This window comes from Equus przewalskii, chromosome 13, assembly GCF_037783145.1.
Source record: "Equus przewalskii isolate Varuska chromosome 13, EquPr2, whole genome shotgun sequence".
NCBI classification, from domain to species: domain Eukaryota; kingdom Metazoa; phylum Chordata; class Mammalia; order Perissodactyla; family Equidae; genus Equus; species Equus przewalskii.
In genome coordinates, this window is record NC_091843.1 from 78,238,643 (window position 1) to 78,252,464 (window position 13,822).

General features: G+C 34.6%; 1 long non-coding RNA gene across 1 annotated transcript in view; it reads right to left on the minus strand.

The window, feature by feature from the left end:
* Nucleotides 1–1,045: 1,045 nt before the first annotated feature.
* The window catches only part of LOC103546864 (uncharacterized), a 52,572-nt gene continuing 39,795 nt past the window's right edge, over nucleotides 1,046–13,822 (minus strand). Inside the window, exon 4 of the long non-coding RNA XR_011525290.1 lies at nucleotides 1,046–2,890. This is a non-coding gene — a long non-coding RNA (uncharacterized lncRNA). The remainder of the gene's footprint in view (nucleotides 2,891–13,822) is intronic.

Below are 13,822 nucleotides of genomic sequence, written 5' to 3' on the forward strand. Positions count from 1 at the left end.
TTATCTCTCACCTCTGTCTGATCATGAGGCCCTGTGCAATCAGAAAGTAAAGGCTAATGCAGGGTAGTAAATTGCCAGAGCCCCAATATATACACCAAGAGATCTAAAGCAAAAGGTGGAAGACTTACTAGTTCAAGGCATCTAAGGAATTCTATGTCCAATCCTTAGCTGACTACAAAACTAATCAAGGAGAGATATCAGGAACTAAACAAAAGGTATACAGACTTGACAGAATTAGTGCAGAAAAGTCAATAACCAAACAAAAAAATAGCAACAAGCAACTATAATAAACCCTGGAGGCAGTAGGTACCTGGTTTCCAGAATTGTCACATTATATCTTCTAAAATGTCCACTTTTCAATTAAAATTATAAGATATCCAAAATAACTGAAAAGTATGGCCCATACACAGGGGGTAAAATACCTGTCATTAATAGAAACTGTCCTTGAAGAAAGCCCAGATATTGGACTACTAAACAAAGACTTTAAATCAGTTATTATAAATGTGCTTGAAGAATGAATGGAAAACATGTCCCCAGAACTAAAAGAAAGTCTGAGAATGATTGATGTTTCATCAAATAGAGAACAATAATGAAGAGATAGAAATTATAAAAAGAACCAAATAGAAATTTTGAAGTTGAGAAGTACAACTACTAGAATGAAAAATTCACCAGAGGAGCTCAACAACAGATTTGAGCCTGCAGAAGAATCAGTGAACTTGAAGATAAATCAACTGAGATTATTTAGCCTGAGGAACAGAAAGAAGAAAAACTAATAGAGCCTAAGAAACCTACGGGACACCATCAAGCATCTATCATAAGCATAATGAGACTCCTAGAAGGAGAGGAAGGAAATGAAGAGGGAGAGAGAATGTTTAAAGAAGTAATGACCAGAAACACCCCAATTTGATAAAAAAAAAATTAATCTATACATTCAAGTTGCTCAACAATCTCATTAGGGTAAACTGAAATTGATGCACATTTAGACACATCATAGTCAAATTGTCAAAAGACAAGGACAAATAAGAGAATCTTGAAATCAGCAAGATAGAAATGAGTCATTGTTTTATTAAGATTATGATAGTTAACAACCTTGTGGAATTACAGTTGTACATTATTATTAGTCATGTTGTAGGTACACCACTTCACCCTTAGTGCCCTCCCCCCACCCCCCCTTTCCCCTGGTAACCACTGATCAGTTCTCTTTTTCTATATGTTAACTACCACCTATGAGTGGAGTCATACAGAGTTCGTCTTTCTCTGTCTGGCTTATTTCACTCAACATAATACCTCAAGGTCTATCCATGTTGTTGTGAATGGGACGACATTGTCCTTTTTTATGGCTGAGTAGTATTCCATTGTATATATATATACCAGATCTTTTTTATCCAATCATCAGTTGATGGGCACTGAGGTTGGTTCCATGTCTTGGCTATTGTGAATAATGCTGTGATGAACATAGGGGTGCGTGGGACTTTTGGAATTGCTGATTTCAAGTTCTTAGGATAGATACCCAGTAGTGGGATGGCTGGGTCATAAGGTAAGAAATGAGTCATTTTAAGGGATCCTCAATAAGATATTCAATTTCTTATCAGAAACTATGGAGGCAAGAAGGAAGAGAGATGACATATTCAAAGTACTGAAAGAAAGACTGTCATAAATAATTTTATATCTGACAATATTATCCTTCAAATTATCCTGAAAGAATCTGTGACTAGAAGACTTGAACTACAAGGAATAATAAAGCAAATACTTCAGGCTGAAATGAAAGGACACTAGACAGTAACTCAAATCCACACAAAGAAATAAAGAACACTCATAAAGGCAATTATATAAATAAATATGAATGATAGTATAAATGCATTTTTGGTTGTAACACTTTTCCACTCCTATATGACTTAAAAGACAACTGCATAGAGCAATAATTATAAAACTGTGTTGATGGGCCTATAATATATAAAGATGTAATTTATATGACAATAATTGTACAAAGGAGGGGCTATATTGGAGCAAAGTTTTTGTGTACTAATTGAAATTAAATTAGCATTAATTGAAACTACATTGTTTAAATTAAGATGTTAACTGTAATTCTGAGGACAACCACTAATGAAATAACTAAAAAAAATAAAAGAAATGACAGGTGAATTGAAATAACACACTAGAAAACAACTATTTAACATGCAAAAAAAGGCAGTAGTGGAAGAATAGAGGGACAAAAAAGACAAAAAACAAGTAAAGTGGTAGACATAAATCTTATCTTAGCAATAATTACATTAAACATAAACGGATTAAATACTCTAATCAAAAAGCAAGGATTGGCAGAATGGATTTAAAAAATAAATATAATCTAACCATGTGCTGTACACAAGAGACACACTTTCAAAAAACAAATAGGTTGAAAGTAAAAGGACAGAAAACATATTCCATGGAAACAGTAAATAAAAGAGAGCTGGAGGGGCTATACTAATATAATTTAAACACTATTCCTAGGTAGGCCAGGTAGGAGACCATGATTACTCTTCCCTTACTGATTAACTTCCATTAGTCTAGAACTAGTAATTGTCTTTTCTTATTTGCATAATTTTCCATGTATTTATCTATGATTCCAACTAAAATTCTCACAAGTTGTCTAAATCTCCTTTTAAAATGTTCAGATGCATCAGATATTTCATCAATTTCATCTTCCTAATGGAGTTTCTCAGAGCCTTCTGCCATGCTCCAATAAAGATGGCTTACTCTCAACACCTGCATTTTTCTTCTGAGGTCTCCCTTCAAGAGCACCATGGTTAATACCTCCATCTCTCTGGTGGGTCGGAAATACTATTTTGGTTTGCCAGGTCTTCTCTGTTGGTTTATTCCCTCATTTTGGTAGAACTCAGCCTCCAGTAGCTTCCTGGGAAAAGGGAACAAGGAAAAAAAAATTTTCAAAACTTACTTCTCTGAAATGTATTTATTCTACCATGAAACTTGATTAAAATTTGGCTTAGTATAGAATATTAGGTTGGAAGTCATTTTTCTTCAGAATTTTGAAGGTTTACCTCTATTGAACTTGAATTTCCTCTATTCCAATGAGAAATATGCAACAATTTAAATTTTGATTCTACGTGACCTATTTTTTTCTTTGTAGAACAGCGTCTCCAGTGTACTAAAATTTTACAACGCTATGTCTTTTTTTTAGGATTTTTTTTTTTTTTTTTTTTTTGCTGAGGAAGATTGACCCTGAGCTAACATCTGTTGTCAATCTTCCTCTTTTGTTTTTTCTCCCCAAAGCCCCAGTACATAGTTGTGTAGCCTAGTTGTAAGTCGTTCTAGTTCTTCTATGTGTGATGCCACCACAGGATGGCTTGATGAGCAGTGTGTATGTCTGCGCCCAGGACCCAAACTGGTACACCCTGGGCCACTGAAGCAGAGCGCAGAAACTTAACCACTTGGTCACAGGGCCGGCCCCACAGTGGTAGGTCTTGATATGAGTCTATTTCATTTATTTTTGGGGGCACTCTGGGGGCTCTTTTTTGTCACTTCCCTAAGGATATAAGGTAAAGATTTAGCTTACATATAAAATTTGGTGATCAGTGCAAGGCACACAGGAATAAAAAGCAATTAGCAAAAGGTAATTCTCTCCTAGTCACTGATCTAGAAACACTATAGACAGATAATTCTTGGTCAACTCAAGAAAGAAAGAGGTGTTTAAAGTAAATCAATGGATTGTTTGTTTTAACAGATCTTCAGCCCAAACTGTAGTGACTAAGGCAGTGACATATATAAACATATTATTGTGAGGTATGAATCCTTTGTAAAATTTTGCTAAATCTAAATAGGATTGGAATAAAATTTAAGAAAATGTGTTCTATCATTAAAATCCTATTGCTCAAATTTTTTCTTTTCTTCTTCTTTTTTTCCTGAAGCTGAAATCAAAGCATTCATCCGAAAACATACTACTGAGTGCATAAAACATAGTGATTTTTTAGAAGATATGCTGTATAAGAAAAAGGAGATCATGAAAGAAGAGAAAAGAACATGTTTAACTTGAGAATTTGGCAAATATTTTGATTGGATATTATTTTATTTGCAGTATTTTATCTCTTTAAATTTTGCAATATAAAGATAAATAAATTATATGTGGACAGTAAAATATTTAATGTCAGCTTTTCCAAAATACACTTTTCTCCTTTACCAATCTGTGAAGATTGACAAAGGGAATTTAACAAAGACGTTTTACTCTTTCTTTCTTATCTCATTTTAAGAGATAAAGCTGGTAGACACCCCTATAGTTAACTATATTCTATTCCCAAGTTACTTTAATTATTAGATTAAAGAATGTCAATTCCTAGAGGCAGTAATACTTCAACAGTTTATTGAACTTCACCAGAGGGAAAACACTCCTAAGGATATGGTTCACCAGGTCTGTGCTCTCAACCGCTGAGTTTAGACATTTATCTAGACACTAAATAAATGATACGAAGCTTATGTAATAAATAAATGATACAAAGTTTAGAGGAAAATTCTGAGCGAGAAATTTAACAAGTGCATAATTAACTTTCATTATCTTGATGTTACTAGTGAAACCAAAGGCTAGTAAATGCTGAATGAGCCTCAATTTTTAAAATCAGATATTCTTTGAAAAAGAATTTTTGGTTGCAAGATTTAAGATGATTATATTTCTAGATTCTCAAAAAATATTGAACTCTCTTATTCAATCACATAAAGACTGTTAATTTGTTAATTGCATAATGAAGTTACTTGGTTAAAATAGGAAGGAAAAGAATCACAAGGTGAAAAAGGAAATGAAGTGGTAATTGCTACAGAAATTTGGGGAAAAGGGGGCAGAAGTTATCAAAGATTTGGGAACCGCATTTTAACACCAACCTACTCAAGAAACAGATATGAGACTGGAAGTCCAACTGAAAAATATTTATTTACCTGAATCACTACTGGTAACAATGTGCCATTTTGAATGAAGAGTGCTCACCTCAATATTCTGACGTAGTTTTACCATTTATTGTCACGTCTAAAAATTTAAAAAGTCAAGTTGTCCTGGTCTTTTGAATTTAGCATTTAAATCCTGAATTCCCACCAAAGGGTACATGTTCTTCTGAGCCGGAGAGTCCTAAAGACTTAAGATTTTAATTCTGTCTAAAAGGTGAGCCTCGGCCTTTTTCTTCCCACTTTACTGTCCTCCTCCCACGACAGAACAGTCTGCAACAACGACCGAGATGATGAATTGTACAGAACCTAAATTAACTCCATGAGCCTTTTAAATGTTGATTTCTAACTCACAAAAGCACACTCTCATATGAGAGGATTATACCACCAGGCTTCAAATAACCACATGAATGACTCTATTGTGGTGATTGTATTAAAGTGTATAACTGGACTGAATGGCCACATGCTCTTGAAGGTCATAACTTGTGAGGAAAAATTAGTTAAAAAATAAATCTGCAAGGTGCTGCCAGGAGTGATCTTCCAAACTATTTCATAACACACAATTCCTCCGGGTAATATTCACCATGGAAGTTGTTCTCTTCACGACAAATGTCTGAGTCGCCCATGAAGGTCTTCCCTTGCCAGTGCAAAGAGAGCAGAATGAGAGAGAACTCAAACTTATGTAGTTCTCACACTGTAGTTTTCCAGACTTTACTAGGAAAATCTTCACACCTATAGGAAAACTCAAAGAATAGTATATTTAATTTATTATAAAAGTGTTTTATAATTGTACTTTTAATATCCTTTTAATCTATTATTTATAAGATTTCATATATCCAAGTGTTTGAGTGTTTGTTCAATCTTGTTATTAATTTTAAATTTTATTGCTTTATAGTAAAAGAATGAGGTCTGTATAATTTTCAGTTTTTAAAATTATCAGTATTTTCTTGCTGGTCTAATTTATGATCAATTTGTTCAAAGTACCGTGGATTCTTGTAAGATAAGTTATCCTCTGTTCATGGGGTACAAATTTAAATATATACATATATATATAACAATTAAACCTTAAAAATTATGCTCTTTAGATACCATTATAAACTTATTAATGTTTTATCAACTTATATGAAATACTAATTGTTATGGCTTATTACTTCAACAGTTTTGTTTTGTACATCTTGATAATGTTCTATGCGCAATCACTTAGGTCTGGTATAAAGTCATCCTTTACAAAAATAAAATAGTCATCATCTTTGTCCTGTTTAATGCTCTTTCCTTGCCTTAGGTTCTACTCTGACCTGCATTAATAATATAACATCTGCTTTTGTTTCTTTTGTCTTTTTTTTTTAACTTTATCTGAAACAGTTTAACTTTAAAATATTCTTATTTTGTTTGACAATGTAACTCTTTGTAAAGAGAATATAAATGACTTCATATTTTGACTCAGTCTGAGAATATTCATGTATTTTAATTGAAAATTGTAAGCCATTGATAGTTATTGTCATAGCTGACATCTTTGCACATGTTAACGTGTCATTTGGATTTCATTTTTACACTTCTTTGATATTTCCATTGATTTCTTGTTTTGCCTTATGAAAACTAAAATTTACCTACTTAGTCTGGTGATTTTAATAGTATCCATTTTTTAATTCTACTCATGATTACCATTATGTTAAATAAATAAATCTATGTTTCCTTAGTAATTAATGTACTGAATAAAATAAAATATGTAATACAAAGAAATCAGTATCCTCATCCACCCAATATCCGGATTATTGTTACATGTTTCTATACTATGTCTTTTTTCCAAAAAGTGATCTTGCCTTCTTGTTTTGAAATGATTTTAACAATCTTTTTAATTCTGCATTTCATTGTCTTTGGTATTTACAACTAATGCTTTAATGCCATTATTGAGTTTTATATTTTCTTTGTCTCTCATTTAGCTGAAACACGTCTTTATAGTTTATTTAAGGAGAATAGATGAGTGACATATGTTCTAAGGCCTTCTATAACTGGGACTTATTTTTGCTGCCTTCACCCATAAATGACAAATTTGTTTTTGTCTGGAATTCTTGAGTCTCAATTTCTTTCCCTCAAAAGTATAGAGGTTGCTCTATTTTCTTCTAGTTTATTATGAGATGTTTATTTTGTTTATTATAAGATGTCAAAGGCAAGCCCAATTTTCATTCTAGAATAGGAAATCTGTTTTTTTCCTGATGCTTTTAGGATCTTTCCTTTTGCTTAGAATTCCCTAAAGACATGGGAGTATATTTAAATAGTAGTCTCTTCTCATAGTGATTTCTTTTCAGTAATTTTGCCACCTACAAGATGAGCTTGTTTGATCCAAATATCCCAGTATATCTTCAGACCAGAAATTTTCTTCTATTTAGGTCTGAAGTTTCACTTAACTTTCACTTGTTCTCTTTCTTTCATTGTTGGCTCTCTGTTCTCTGCCTTCTATTTCTAGGATCTTCTCTTTCGTAATTTAATTTTTCCCTCTTTTCTATTATAACAGAGTTACACTAGTGTATCCTTCTTATTTCCAAAACATTTTTCTATACCTGCAATTTACTACTTACAACAGTTTTTCAATTCTGCAGATGCATTTTTTTGTTTCTTTCTGATCTTTCTTTATACAACTCAGTTCACCTGGTTCCCAGTCCACTCCCTTTTATCCCATATTTTGTCTCATCTTTTAGTTCCTGATTCACAGAATCTAAATTTTCCAGGATTTTTGGGAACACAGGAAAAAGCTTTCTAAAACTCCTGTGGTAATGTTCTTTGAAACTATGCTGACCATTTATATCATAATGGTAATGTTCTTTGAAATGCGAATTTATACCATAAAAATGATGTTTGAATTTAACACTGCAGAATATTTTCATAGGCCTCATACTGTGTTTTTTTCCCTATACATTTATGAATTAGGAAAAATCTATCTGGTCTTCCTCTCTAGTAAATGACATCAGTCTAATGTATCCTTGATGAAGAGTCCTAGCTTCCACACTATTGAAATATCACCTCTTTATTTGTATTTTAAAAGGAAGGTAGAGGAGGTTGAAAGGCCAGAAAAAATACGTTTGAGGAAGCCATTATCTGAATTTTTGGTAACTGGAAAAGACAGATTTATCTGTACTAAGTATCAGCACATATACAAGCTAGTGACTATTCAAACACTATCTGGTGTAGGATATAGAATACTAGGAACAAAGTAGAGGAATCAGTATTTGACCCAAAACCAGAAGACAAGAGAGCAGACTGAGATAGAATAAGTACTGCCGTTACTAAAAAGCTATACCCGACTGCAGGTTTCACAGATTCTCTAACAGAGAACGATTAGAGTAAATACCAAACAATGCAGCATACTATAAAAAGTTTTTTATAACATTGTTACTTAAGTTAATTGTCTGATAAACTTTGTTTTTGGTGAGGAAGATTGGCCCTGAGATAAGAACCATTGCCAATCTCCCTCTTCTTTTTTTCACCTGAGGAAGATTAGACCTGAGCTAATGTCTGTGCCAGTCTTCCTCTGCTTTGTCTGTGGGCTGCCTCCACAGCATGGCTGATGAATGGAGCAGATCTGCACCCAGGATCCCAACCTGCGAACCCAGGCTGCCGAAGCAGATTGCATGCAACTTTAACCACTCAGTCACAGGGCTGGCCCCTAAACTTTTTTTAAATAGGCTTTATTTTTAGAGCAGTTTTAAGTTCATAGCAAAATTGAGTGCAAGGTACAAAGATTTCCCATATAACCCCTGTCCTCACACTTGCATAGGCCACCCCCATTATCAACATCCCCCACCAGAGTGGTGCATTTGTTACAATTGGTGAACCTACACTGACACATCATTTTAATTAAGGTTCATTCTTGGTGTTATACATTCTGTAGATTTGGACAAATGTATAATGACACATATCCACTGTTAGAGTATCATTCAGAGTATTTTCACCGCCCTAAACAATCCACTGTGCTCCACCTATTCATCTTTCCTTACCACTCCCTAAACCCCAACCCCTGGCAAACACTGACCTTTTTACTGTCTCCATAGTTTGCCTTTCCCAAAATGTCATATAGTTGGAGTCATATAGTATGTTAGCATTGTCAGACTGGTTTCTTTCATTTAGTAATATGCATTTAAGTTTCCCCTATGTCTTTTTATGAATCATAGCTCATTTCTTTTTAGTGCTGAATAATATTCCATTGTCTGGATGTACCAACCACAGTTTATTTATCCATTCACCTATGGAAGGACATCTTGGTTGCTTCCAAATTTTGGTAATTATGACTAAAGCTGCTATAAACATCCATAGGCATGTTTTTGTGTGGACATAAGTTTTCACTTCCTTTGGGTAAATACCAAGGAGCATAATTGCTGGACTGTATGGTAAATGTACATTCAGTTTTGTAAGAAACTGAAAGACTGTCTTCCAAAGTGGCTGTACCATTTTCCATTCCCACCAGCAATGAATGAGAGTTCCTGTTGCTCCATATCCTTGCCAGCATCTGGTATTGTCATTGTTCTGGATTTGGCCGTTCTAATAGGTATTTGGTGGTATCTCATTGTTGTTTTCATTTGTGTTTCCCTGAAGACATATGATGTGGAGCATCTTTTCTTATGTTTATTTTCTATCTGTGTATCTTCCTTGGTGAGGTGTCTGTTAAGGTCTTTGGCTCATTTTTTAGTTAGGTTGTTTGTTTCTTTATTCTAAGAGATTTAAGAGCTCTTGTATATTTTGAGATAATAGTCCTCTATCAGATATGTCTTTTGCAAACATTTTCTCCAGCCTGTGGCTTGTCTTTTCATTTTCTTGATAGTGTCTTTTGCAGAGCAGAAATTTTTAATTATAATGAAGTCCAGCTTATCAATTTTTTCTTTCATGGATTGTGCCCTTGGGGTGCTGTGTGTAAAAAATCATTGCCAAACTTAAGGTCTTCTCACTTTTCTCCTCTGTTATCTTCTAGGAGCTTAAGAGTTTTGCATTTTACATTTAGGTCTGTGATCTATTGGAGTTAACTTTTGTGAAGGGTGTAAGGTCTGCGTCTAGATTCATTTTTTGCATGTGGAAGTCCAGTCGTTCTAGTACCATTTGTTGAAAAGACTGTCTTTGCTCCTTTCTCAATGATAAATTGATTATATTTATGAGGTCTATTTCTGCTCTCTATCCTGTTCCATTGATCTATTTATCTATTCTTTTGGCAATACCACACTGTCTTGATTACGTCAGCTTTATAGTAAATCTTGAAATCGGGTAGTGTCAGTCCCCCAACTTTGTTCTTCTCCTTCAACATTGTGTTGGCTATCCTGGGTCTTTTGCCTCTCCATATAAACTTTAGAATCAGTTTGTTGATACCCACAAAATAACTTCCTGGGATTTTGATTTGGATGGTAAGGAATCTGTAGGTCAATTCGGGAAGAAGTGACATCTTGACAGTATTGAGTCTCCCTATCCATGAAAGTGAAATCTCTCTCCACTTATTTAGTCCTTCTTTGATTTCATTCATTAGAATTTTGTAGTTTTCCTCATATATCTTGTGTATATTTTGTTAGATTTATACCTAAGTGTTTCATTTTGGGGGGTGTTAATGTAAATGGTATTGTGTTTTTAATTTCAAATTTCACTTGTTCATTGCTGGCATATAGGAAAGTGATCGACTTTTGTATCTTAACGTTGTACTCTGCAACCTTGCTATAATCACTTATTAGTTTCAGGAGTTTTTGGTTGATCTTTTGGATTTTCTACATAGATGATCATGTCACATTTTACACAAAAATTAATTCAAAATGGATCACAAAACCAAATATAAAAATGTAAAATTATAAAGCTTTAAAAAAAAATAGGGGAAAATCTCTGGGATCCAAGGACTACGCAAAGAAATCTTAGACTTGACATCAAAAGCATGATCCATTAAAAACAAAAAGATAAACCGATTTGATCAAAATTAAAAACTTTTGGTCAGCAAAAGACTATGTTAAAAGGATGACAAGTGAAGATACAGAGTGGGAGAAAATATTTGAAACTACATATCTGACAAAAGATAGGTGTATCCTTGACAAAAAGATATTCTGTATACAGAATATATAAAGACCTCTCAAAACTCTCAATAGTAACAAAGTAAAAAATCCAATTAGAACAATGCTAATGGCAAAAGACACAACAGGAAATTTTACCAAAGAAAATATACAGATGGCAGATAAACACATGAAAAGATGCTCAATATCATTAGCCATTAGAGAAATGCAAAAAACCACAATGAGATATCACTAAACATTTACCAGAATGGCTTAAACAATAGTAACACCAAATGTTGGCAAGAATGAGGAGAATCTGGATGCTTCATACATTGCTGGTGGGAATGTAAAATGTAGATTAGTCGTACAGTCACTCTGGAAAACAGTTTAACAATTTCTTAAAAAGCTAAACATGCAAATATTTTCCAGCCCACCAATGCACTCTTGGGCATTTATCCCAGAGAAACGAAGACATAAGTTCACACAAAAATCTGTACACAAATATTTATAGTAGCTTTATTTGTAATAGCCCAAAACTGGAAACCCAGAAGTCCTTCAACAAGTCTATGGCAAAACATCCTGGTACATCTGTACCATGAAACACTACTCAGCAATAAAAAGGAGCAAATTATTGATACACTCAACAACCTGGAATAATAACACCAGAGAATTATAACTATGCTGAGTGAGAAAAAGCCAATGACAAAAAGTTACAAAATGTATGATTTCATTTATATAACATTCTTGAATTGAAAAAATTACAAAAACGGAAAATATATTAGTGGTTGCTAGGGTCCGAGGAGGAGGTAGGGATGGGTGGGAAGTTGGTGTGGTTCTAAAGGGATTCTTGTGGTGATGGAAATGCTCTGTATCTTGACTGTACCAATGTCAATATTCTGGCTGTGATATTGTACTATACTATACTATCTTGTACCAGTACCATGTTACCATGGGGGGACACTGGATGGTAAATGGTGCACTATATCTCTGTATTATTACTTACAACTGTGTGTGAATGTATGATTATGTCAAAGAAAAGGTTTAATTTTAAAAGAGGATTAAAACAAAAGGATATTTGGACATTTACCAAGAAGCCACAAAAGTGACAAAATGGAAAGATTATGTGGCAGGGGTGGAGAGGGAGCAATATGAGATGGAGAGAGAAGTGAATCTTCCACAAATAAGGAAATGCCTATGGGGAGCCTTCATGCTTACACTAATGTAAATATAAAGCACAGTTAAGTACTTGCTTAGGTGAAATGAACTGACTCAGGGCCTGCAGTTGTGACCTACTAAAAGATTTTGTCCTCAGAGAAGGAAGGCTAGAATGTGAATCTCAAATTGATAAGCACTCTTTCTCAAAGGCTTGGTTTACTCACCTTAATGTGAGACCTTGAGAATAAGACCGCATCTGAAACTTCTAGGATTTACCTTGACTGCAACGCCATCTGATTTGCCGAGAGGTCATTTATTTTGCAGTTCTAAACATATAAACTGAAAACTGTTGTGAATTGGGAATCCTGCCTCTTTCACCTCTTGTTTGGCTGGCGCTAAACAACTATAACAAAGCAGAATTTTCTGCAATTATTCGTATAGCTTAATGGACAAATTGATGGTTTTTTCTCCTCTGGCCTCTTCGGCTGCCTCTCTGCATTCGACATTACTTAATACCCACTCCACCATTAAATTGCTACAGTCCTAATATGATAGTTCTAATATGATAATAATGACTAATCCCTACTGAGTACTTACTGCATGGCAGGCACATGCCAGGCACTATTTAAACACTTTACATTTATTAAACTCATTTAATCTTCCTAACAATCCTATGGGTTAGATTTTGTTATTGTCACCATTTTACAGATGAGGTACAGAGAGGTGAATTAATTTATCCCAGGTGACACCTGTGCTACAAATAGTGAAGCCAGGAAACAAATCCAAGTGATTTTAACTCTTACTCATACTTTTAATCACTGTGCTTATTTGCCTTCCCTGAATTGCACTATATAGTGAAGGATAAGCAAGTCCTCTAGCGGGTGGCCCCGTGGCTGAGTGGTTAAGTTTGTGAGCTCCGCTTGGGCAGTCCAGGGTTTCACCGGTTCGGATCCTGGGCGCAGACATGGCACTGCTCATCAGGCCATGTTGAGGCAGCATCCCATATAGCACAACCATAAGGACCTACAACTAGAATATACAACTATGTACTGGGGGGCTGTGGGGAGAAGAATAAAAGATAAATTTTAAAAAAAAAAGATTGGCAACAGATGTTAGCTCTGGTGCCAATCTTTAAAAATAAAAAAGAAAAGTCCTCTAAACATTCTGTGATACAAATACAAGATGTGACAGATTCTGACTAGTTGTACCTTGCATTTTGGTACAGCTGGGTTACTGAATTTTGGCTAATGGTATGTGGGCAAAAGTGATATCACTTCCAGGGCTGACCCATAAAATCTTCACACTATGATTTTCCATCTGCTTTTCCATCCTTCGGTTGAACAGGAAGGATTTCAAGGACCTAGAAAAGGGCGGAGCTCTCTGATGGAAGGAGCGCGAATGCCTGCATTGCTGCTGACAGAAGAGCTGCCTAAGCAGGAACATCCACGTTGGACTCATGCTTAAGTGAGAAATAAACTTCTATTGTTTAAACCCATTTAAATTTGGCATTGTTTGTTCTTAGCCAATCTTGAGTAAACACAAGATGTTATCAGTAGTATTACTATCGGAGTTCTCTTCTGTCTGTAGCTGTTTTTCTTGTCTCATGGCAAACCACACCCTTAATTCCCCAAGTTTTTGTTCTCAGTGCTCGTCTTTATTCTTTTACTCACCGACCTGCTCTGTTATTTTGTACTTGAATACTTAGTTCTACATGAATAAGTCCCAAGTTTCTCTCTCCT